This window comes from Lonchura striata, chromosome 28, assembly GCF_050655825.1.
Source record: "Lonchura striata isolate lonStrDom1 chromosome 28, ASM5065582v1, whole genome shotgun sequence".
In the NCBI taxonomy this organism is placed as follows: domain Eukaryota; kingdom Metazoa; phylum Chordata; class Aves; order Passeriformes; family Estrildidae; genus Lonchura; species Lonchura striata.
This window is the reverse complement of record NC_140730.1, coordinates 9,014,127-9,024,126: the sequence shown is the minus strand read 5'-3', so window position 1 is coordinate 9,024,126 and position 10,000 is coordinate 9,014,127.

Sequence of the window (10,000 nt, the reverse complement as noted above, 5' to 3'; positions counted from 1 at the left end):
GTGCGCGCCCGCGCGCGCACGGGCGGCTCGGGCTCTTTTCCCCCGGCCGCGCACACCCCTCTCTCTCTCTCTCTCTCTCATATCGGGCTTTCGCCTTTCCTTTGCGCTTCGACACGGCGACTTTTCGCCTCCTCGCGGCTCGGCTCCAGCCGCACCGCCGCCCGGCGCTGCTCGCGGCCGGCACCCACGGGGCGCTAAACCGGGACCAAAGGCCGGCACCGGCAAACCTCGCGTGCTTTCGAAGGACACCTGTAGGCTCGCGGGGCCACGCGGCCATCACACAGCTGGGACGGTCAAGACGCCCTTCCTCGGCAGCGGGAGGGGCGACACCTCGCCTGCGACGGGGAGCGAATCGGAGAAGAGACCGCCCGGCCCGAACACCGGACCCCCGCCGTGGGCTTCCCCATGACAGAGAAGCCCCGGAAGAAAGCCCGGCCGGCCGGGGGCCCTCTCCGACGCGACCCGAAAAGCCTCATCGATCGGGGCGGACGCGGCTGCACGAGGGCAGAGGAGGCAGCGGAGCGCAGAGGCAAAGCCCCAGCAGCCGCGGAACCGCCCGGCCGAAAGCGTGCAACGCACACCACGGCCCCACGGCAGCCCACCAAGGCGCACGCCCCACCGGCCGGCGCCGCCACGGGTGCGGCTGGGCCGAGAGCGGACGGGCTTGGGGGCTCCGCACGCGTGCGAGCGGGGACACGCGTCCCCGGACCGATCCGCTCGCGGATCGGTCCCGGCACAGGGTAGACCGGGGGGGTGCCGCCACCCGCCCGCGGACAACGGCTCTCCTGGCCGGACGACGGAAGGACGGGACCGCCGGGCCGGGGTGGGGATGGCCTTCACCCTTTTCCGCCCAGGGAACCCGTCCGAGCGTTCGAGAAAGGTGCCACCGGCTTTCGCCCGCCCCGCGGCTGGCGCGCTCTCTCTCTCTCTCTCTCTCGGCCTCTCTTTCTCTCCCCTTCGGAAAAGCCGGGGTACGGCACCGATCAACGGAAAAAAAAAAAAAAAAAAAAAAGGCACATGGCGTGCGCGGCCCACAAGGACCCGTGCTAACCACGGGCGCCGGGGGCCCGGGGGGGGGCGAGGCGCGCGCCGCCTTCTCGCTGCCCCCCCCTTCGAAACCCACCGGCATCGCTCGGCTCGGGGCTCGCTCGGGCCCCCGGCTCCACACAACCTCGGCTTTCGTGGGCCCGCACGCTTCTCGGTGCCGCGGCTTAGGGCCGCGAGAGGAAAAGGCCATCGGAGGCCGGGCGGGCGGGGGCCCCCCACAGCACCCGCACACGCCCTTGAAAAAATAGCAACGGACCGCCCGGGGCAGAAGCGGGCTCGGTCGCCACGACCGAGGAAGGGCGAGGCGCCGCCGCCTCGCCCGCGACCTTCCGGGGGTTGCTCTCTGCCGGGGGCTTCGGTCCGTGCTAGGGCGGGCCGGCCACCGCGGCCGGCCCCTCTCTGCCCGCGAAAAAAACAGCCCGCCCGCAAGGCGGGTCCCCGGCTTAAGGCCGAGGAAGGGGGTGACTTCAACAGCACGCGCCGGTGGGACGGGGTGCCGCCACCCCGGCTCCACGGCTCATCGGGCGACCGCCGTCACCGAGCCCCTCCGGCCACGCGGCGAATGCCGAGGCCAGGCCGCGCGCCCCACCGCTGCCCTTCCGACACGGACACGCTGGCAAACAGGTCGGGAGCGGGGGAACCGGGCGCCGCCACCGCGGCGGGCTGGCCGGGCCTTGCTCGGGGAGGAGGCTCTCGGGCGAGGGCCGGGGAAAAAAAAAGCCCGGCCGCGTCGACCCCCGGCTGCCGGCCACTGCCACCGGACCGGCTGCCGGAAAAATGCCTGCCGGAGCGGGCCCCGGCTTAAGGCCAGGCGGAAAAGGGACGAGGCGCCGCCGCCTCACCTGCCACCGATCGTCCCAGGGGGGCCGCCCCCCCTTCAACCGGGCCGGCACGGCAGCCGACCGGAGCGGAGCAACACACACGCGGGGCTTCTCACCGCCTCGCTGCGGCCAGCGAGCGGCTTCTCGACACGGTCTTTCGGGCCGTCTCTCTCGGCTCTCGGCTCTCTCTCTGGTGGCCCTTCACACTGCCCATTCTCTTCTCTCTGGCTTCTCGGGCAGCTCTCCCCGAAAGAGCGCCCTGGGCAGGACGGGAACCGGGACCAAGCCACGCGGCTCACCCGGCCTAGGCGGCACTCGCTCTGCCCCGACGACCGCGCGGCGCGGCCGCCCTATCCTCCGCCTTGCGACGCAGGCACCCTGGAAACCTGCGGGGACGCGGCCCGTCACCTCGCTCCCAATATACGGAAAGATAAGTCCAAGGCCGCCGACGCCTCCAAGGAGACGAGTGGAAGTCGACCGGGAGGGTGCGCCAGCGCAGGCCGACCGCTACGTCGACATAGCCGGAGGCAGCCTGGAACAGCGACCCCTTGGTGAACTTCCGCAGGCGGCCGCGACACCAGGTCTACCCGGGCGGACGGAGACCAGGTCTACCCCGGCTCCGGGATACCAGGTCTACCCCGGCCGCCGGGTACAAGGTCTACCCCGTCTCCGGGATACCAGGTCTACCCCGGCCGCCGGGTACAAGGTCTACCCCGGCTCCTGGATACCAGGTCTACCCCGGCCGCCGGGTACAAGGTCTACCCCGTCTCCTGGATACCAGGTCTACCCCGGCCGCCGGGTACAAGGTCTACCCCGGCTCCTGGATACCAGGTCTACCCCGGCCGCCGGGTACAAGGTCTACCCCGTCTCCTGGATACCAGGTCTACCCCGGCCGCCGGGTACAAGGTCTACCCCGTCTCCTGGATACCAGGTCTACCCCGGCCGCCGGGTACAAGGTCTACCCCGGCTCCTGGATACCAGGTCTACCCCGGCCGCCGGGTACAAGGTCTACCCCGTCTCCTGGATACCAGGTCTACCCCGGCCGCCGGGTACAAGGTCTACCCCGTCTCCTGGATACCAGGTCTACCCCGGCCGCCGGGTACAAGGTCTACCCCGGCTCCGGGATACCAGGTCTACCCCGGCCGCCGGGTACAAGGTCTACCCCGGCTCCTGGATACCAGGTCTACCCCGGCCGCCGGGTACAAGGTCTACCCCGGCTCCGGGATACCAGGTCTACCCCGGCCGCCGGGTACAAGGTCTACCCCGGCTCCGGGATACCAGGTCTACCCCGGCCGCCGGGTACAAGGTCTACCCCGGCTCCTGGATACCAGGTCTACCCCGGCCGCCGGGTACAAGGTCTACCCCGGCTCCTGGATACCAGGTCTACCCCGGCCGCCGGGTACAAGGTCTACCCCGTCTCCTGGATACCAGGTCTACCCCGGCCGCCGGGTACAAGGTCTACCCCGGCTCCTGGATACCAGGTCTACCCCGGCCGCCGGGTACAAGGTCTACCCCGTCTCCTGGATACCAGGTCTACCCCGGCCGCCGGGTACAAGGTCTACCCCGTCTCCTGGATACCAGGTCTACCCCGGCCGCCGGGTACAAGGTCTACCCCGGCCGCCGGGTACAAGGTCTACCCCGGCTCCTGGATACCAGGTCTACCCCGGCCGCCGGGTACAAGGTCTACCCCGGCTCCGGGATACCAGGTCTACCCCGGCCGCCGGGTACAAGGTCTACCCCGGCTCCGGGATACCAGGTCTACCCCGGCCGCCGGGTACAAGGTCTACCCCGGCTCCGGGATACCAGGTCTACCCCGGCCGCCGGGTACAAGGTCTACCCCGGCTCCTGGATACCAGGTCTACCCCGGCCGCCGGGTACAAGGTCTACCCCGTCTCCTGGATACCAGGTCTACCCCGGCCGCCGGGTACAAGGTCTACCCCGTCTCCTGGATACCAGGTCTACCCCGGCCGCCGGGTACAAGGTCTACCCCGTCTCCTGGATACCAGGTCTACCCCGGCCGCCGGGTACAAGGTCTACCCCGTCTCCTGGATACCAGGTCTACCCCGGCCGCCGGGTACAAGGTCTACCCCGGCTCCGGGATACCAGGTCTACCCCGGCCGCCGGGTACAAGGTCTACCCCGGCTCCGGGATACCAGGTCTACCCCGGCCGCCGGGTACAAGGTCTACCCCGGCTCCGGGATACCAGGTCTACCCCGGCCGCCGGGTACAAGGTCTACCCCGGCTCCGGGATACCAGGTCTACCCCGGCCGCCGGGTACAAGGTCTACCCCGGCTCCGGGATACCAGGTCTACCCCGGCCGCCGCGTACAAGGTCTACCCCGGCTCCTGGATACCAGGTCTACCCCGGCCGCCGGGTACAAGGTCTACCCCGTCTCCTGGATACCAGGTCTACCCCGGCCGCCGGGTACAAGGTCTACCCCGGCTCCTGGATACCAGGTCTACCCCGGCCGCCGGGTACAAGGTCTACCCCGGCTCCTGGATACCAGGTCTACCCCGGCCGCCGGGTACAAGGTCTACCCCGTCTCCTGGATACCAGGTCTACCCCGGCCGCCGGGTACAAGGTCTACCCCGGCTCCGGGATACCAGGTCTACCCCGGCCGCCGGGTACAAGGTCTACCCCGGCTCCTGGATACCAGGTCTACCCCGGCCGCCGGGTACAAGGTCTACCCCGGCTCCGGGATACCAGGTCTACCCCGGCCGCCGGGTACAAGGTCTACCCCGGTTCCGGGATACCAGGTCTACCCCGGCCGCCGGGTACAAGGTCTACCCCGGCTCCTGGATACCAGGTCTACCCCGGCCGCCGGGTACAAGGTCTACCCCGGCTCCTGGATACCAGGTCTACCCCGGCCGCCGGGTACAAGGTCTACCCCGTCTCCTGGATACCAGGTCTACCCCGGCCGCCGGGTACAAGGTCTACCCCGGCTCCTGGATACCAGGTCTACCCCGGCCGCCGGGTACAAGGTCTACCCCGGCTCCGGGATACCAGGTCTACCCCGGCCGCCGGGTACAAGGTCTACCCCGGCTCCGGGATACCAGGTCTACCCCGGCCGCCGGGTACAAGGTCTACCCCGTCTCCTGGATACCAGGTCTACCCCGGCCGCCTGGAACAAGGTCTACCCCGGCCGCCGGGATACCAGGTCTACCCCGGCCGCCGGGTACAAGGTCTACCCCGTCTCCGGGATACCAGGTCTACCCCGGCCGCCGGGTACAAGGTCTACCCCGTCTCCTGGATACCAGGTCTACCCCGGCCGCCGGGTACAAGGTCTACCCCGTCTCCTGGATACCAGGTCTACCCCGGCCGCCGGGTACAAGGTCTACCCCGGCTCCGGGATACCAGGTCTACCCCGGCCGCCGGGTACAAGGTCTACCCCGGCTCCGGGATACCAGGTCTACCCCGGCCGCCGGGTACAAGGTCTACCCCGGCTCCGGGATACCAGGTCTACCCCGGCCGCCGGGTACAAGGTCTACCCCGTCTCCGGGATACCAGGTCTACCCCGGCCGCCGGGTACAAGGTCTACCCCGTCTCCTGGATACCAGGTCTACCCCGGCCGCCGGGTACAAGGTCTACCCCGTCTCCTGGATACCAGGTCTACCCCGGCCGCCGGGTACAAGGTCTACCCCGTCTCCTGGATACCAGGTCTACCCCGGCCGCCGGGTACAAGGTCTACCCCGTCTCCTGGATACCAGGTCTACCCCGGCCGCCGGGTACAAGGTCTACCCCGTCTCCTGGATACCAGGTCTACCCCGGCCGCCGGGTACAAGGTCTACCCCGGCTCCGGGATACCAGGTCTACCCCGGCCGCCGGGTACAAGGTCTACCCCGTCTCCTGGATACCAGGTCTACCCCGGCCGCCGGGTACAAGGTCTACCCCGGCTCCTGGATACCAGGTCTACCCCGGCCGCCGGGTACAAGGTCTACCCCGGCTCCGGGATACCAGGTCTACCCCGGCCGCCGGGTACAAGGTCTACCCCGTCTCCTGGATACCAGGTCTACCCCGGCCGCCGGGTACAAGGTCTACCCCGTCTCCTGGATACCAGGTCTACCCCGGCCGCCGGGTACAAGGTCTACCCCGGCTCCGGGATACCAGGTCTACCCCGGCCGCCGGGTACAAGGTCTACCCCGGCTCCGGGATACCAGGTCTACCCCGGCCGCCGGGTACAAGGTCTACCCCGGCTCCGGGATACCAGGTCTACCCCGGCCGCAGGGTACAAGGTCTACCCCGGCTCCTGGATACCAGGTCTACCCCGGCCGCCGGGTACAAGGTCTACCCCGTCTCCTGGATACCAGGTCTACCCCGGCCGCCGGGTACAAGGTCTACCCCGTCTCCTGGATACCAGGTCTACCCCGGCCGCCGGGTACAAGGTCTACCCCGGCTCCTGGATACCAGGTCTACCCCGGCCGCCGGGTACAAGGTCTACCCCGGCTCCTGGATACCAGGTCTACCCCGGCCGCCGGGTACAAGGTCTACCCCGTCTCCTGGATACCAGGTCTACCCCGGCCGCCGGGTACAAGGTCTACCCCGGCTCCGGGATACCAGGTCTACCCCGGCCGCCGGGTACAAGGTCTACCCCGGCTCCTGGATACCAGGTCTACCCCGGCCGCCGGGTACAAGGTCTACCCCGGCTCCGGGATACCAGGTCTACCCCGGCCGCCGGGTACAAGGTCTACCCCGGCTCCGGGATACCAGGTCTACCCCGGCCGCCGGGTACAAGGTCTACCCCGGCTCCTGGATACCAGGTCTACCCCGGCCGCCGGGTACAAGGTCTACCCCGGCTCCTGGATACCAGGTCTACCCCGGCCGCCGGGTACAAGGTCTACCCCGTCTCCTGGATACCAGGTCTACCCCGGCCGCCGGGTACAAGGTCTACCCCGGCTCCTGGATACCAGGTCTACCCCGGCCGCCGGGTACAAGGTCTACCCCGGCTCCGGGATACCAGGTCTACCCCGGCCGCCGGGTACAAGGTCTACCCCGGCTCCGGGATACCAGGTCTACCCCGGCCGCCGGGTACAAGGTCTACCCCGTCTCCTGGATACCAGGTCTACCCCGGCCGCCTGGAACAAGGTCTACCCCGTCTCCTGGATACCAGGTCTACCCCGGCCGCCGGGTACAAGGTCTACCCCGTCTCCGGGATACCAGGTCTACCCCGGCCGCCGGGTACAAGGTCTACCCCGGCTCCGGGATACCAGGTCTACCCCGGCCGCCGGGTACAAGGTCTACCCCGGCTCCGGGATACCAGGTCTACCCCGGCCGCCGGGTACAAGGTCTACCCCGGCTCCTGGATACCAGGTCTACCCCGGCCGCCGCGTACAAGGTCTACCCCGTCTCCTGGATACCAGGTCTACCCCGGCCGCCGGGTACAAGGTCTACCCCGGCTCCGGGATACCAGGTCTACCCCGGCCGCCGGGTACAAGGTCTACCCCGGCTCCGGGATACCAGGTGTAGCCCGGGGGGCCGGACAACGGGTCTACCCCGGCGCCCGGAGGAAAAGTCTACTCCGGGGCCATGGCAAGAGGTATTTCCCCATACCCGGGTAGTAGAGCGTTTCTCAATGGCCGGCTTTACCTTTTTTTGCCTGGTGGGGGTGGGGGGGGCGGGCGCGAGGGGGGGGGCTCGGTGTGGGTTTTTTTGGGGGGTGGGGGAATGTGCGTTGCGGGACTTTTGGTTCGAGTTTTCTGGGTTTGTTTTAGGAGTTACGGGGTTATCCCTTTGTTTTTTGTGGCTTGGTTCCCCTTGGTCTGGTTTGGGGTTCGGGTTTCATTTCCCGCGCTTCCCCTTTCCTCCCTTCTCGAAGAGAACGACTCTTCTGTTCCCTCGGCGCAAGAAACTGATCCGGAAAAGGAATTTTCTTGACGAACTTTATTTCTTTCCCTCTGGTACCCAGAGCGATCCCAGACCAAGCTGACAGGCAGCCTGCGTCAGCCTGCCGTCGAAGCAGCGTCAGCAGCCCCCTCCGCCCGGGGTGCCGCGCAGCCCTACCCGGCCGAACGGAATTTCAGTGGGGCCAGCGCGCAAGGGAAGCGAGGGAGGGAGGGAGGGACGGGGGGGCGGGGGGGGGAAGGGAGGGAGAGAGAGACAGAGAGAGAGGGGCACGGTGACACACACGCCGGCTCCACACACTCGCAATCCGACGCCGCCCCCTCAGAGCCCGCCCATCGACGGTTGGGGGCGCCCCGCCTGAAGACTTTCCCTGCCTCCGCCCATCGGCGGTTGGGGGCGCCCCGCCCTGCCCCATCAGACTCCCCGGCGCCGCTCGCAGACTACTTTCCCCACCCCCGTCGCCGTCCCCCGCCCGCTCTCTCCTCGGCCGGTTCGCACACCCGCAGCGGCGGGAGGGCCAGGAGCGGGCCGACACCGAGGAAGGCGGGTCCTTCGGCCAGCAGGGCCGGGGCCCGCGGCAGAGGCGGCCCCTTTGCCGAGAAGCCTTCTCTTCGGCTCTCGCCCAGCCTTCTGCTTTGACGGCCTTCTTTCCTTGACGCTCCAGCCCGGCCTGGCCCCGTCCGAGCCCGGGGCAGGACGGCAGCGGGGTGGGGGGGAGGGGGGTCGAGCGGCTGAAGGCAGTGAGGGATCCGGAGACGGAGGCAGGAGCCGGGCCGCTGTCGCTTTGGGCACGGAGGAGGCGGGAGCGCTGCCGGCTCCCAACGGCCGGCTCCTTCCCTCTCTAGACTGGCGCCGGGCGGCCGCAGGGTGGGTCGTGCGCGGGACAGCAGGTCCGCCCGGGACACCAGGGCGACAGTTCTGCCGCAGCAGCCGGGCGGCCGGAGGCCGGGCCCGGAGTAGGACGACAGGTCTACCCCGGCGCCCGGAACACCAGGTCTACCCCGGCTCCAGGGCAACAGGCCTACCCCGGCGCCCGGAATTCCAGGTCTACCCCGGTGCCCGGAACACCAGGTCTACCCCGGCTCCAGGAGAACAGGCCTACCCCGGCGCCCGGAATTCCAGGTCTACCCCGGCTCCAGGGGAACAGGCCTACCCCGGCGCCCGGAATTCCAGGTCTACCCCGGCTCCCGGAAGACCAGGTCTACCCCGGCGCCCGGAAGACCAGGTCTACCCCGAGGCTTCCGTGCACCAGGTCTACCCCGGCGCCCGGAAGACCAGGTCTACCCCGAGGCTTCCGTGCACCAGGTCTACCCCGGCGCCCGGAACACCAGGTCTACCCCGGCTCCAGGGGAACAGGCCTACCCCGGCGCCCGGAATTCCAGGTCTACCCCGGCGCCCGGAAGACCAGGTCTACCCCGAGGCTTCCGTGCACCAAGTCTACCCCGGCGCTCGGAACACCAGGTCTACCCCGGCTCCCGGAACACCAGGTCTACCCCGGCTCCAGGGGAACAGGCCTACCCCGGCGCCCGGAATTCCAGGTCTACCCCGGCGCCCGGAAGACCAGGTCTACCCCGAGGCTTCCGTGCACCAAGTCTACCCCGGCGCTCGGAACACCAGGTCTACCCCGGCTCCAGGGGAACAGGCCTACCCCGGCGCCCGGAATTCCAGGTCTACCCCGGCGCCCGGAAGACCAGGTCTACCCCGAGGCTTCCGTGCACCAAGTCTACCCCGGCGCTCGGAACACCAGGTCTACCCCGGCTCCCGGAAGACCAGGTCTACCCCGAGGCTTCCGTGCACCAGGTCTACCCCGGCTCCCGGAACACCAGGTCTACCCCGGCTCCAGGGGAACAGGTCTACCCCGGCGCCCGGAATTCCAGGTCTACCCCGGCTCCCGGAAGACCAGGTCTACCCCGGCTCCAGGAGAACAGGCCTACCCCGGCGCCCGGAATTCCAGGTCTACCCCGGCTCCCGGAAGACCAGGTCTACCCCGGCGCCCGGAAGACCAGGTCTACCCCGAGGCTTCCGTGCACCAGGTCTACCCCGGCGCCCGGAAGACCAGGTCTACCCCGAGGCTTCCGTGCACCAAGTCTACCCCGGCGCCCGGAAGACCAGGTCTACCCCGAGGCTTCCGTGCACCAGGTCTACCCCGGCGCCCGGAAGACCAGGTCTACCCCGAGGCTTCCGTGCACCAAGTCTACCCCGGCGCTCGGAACACCAGGTCTACCCCGGCTCCCGGAAGACCAGGTCTACCCCGAGGCTTCCGTGCACCAGGTCTACCCCGGCTCCCGGAACAC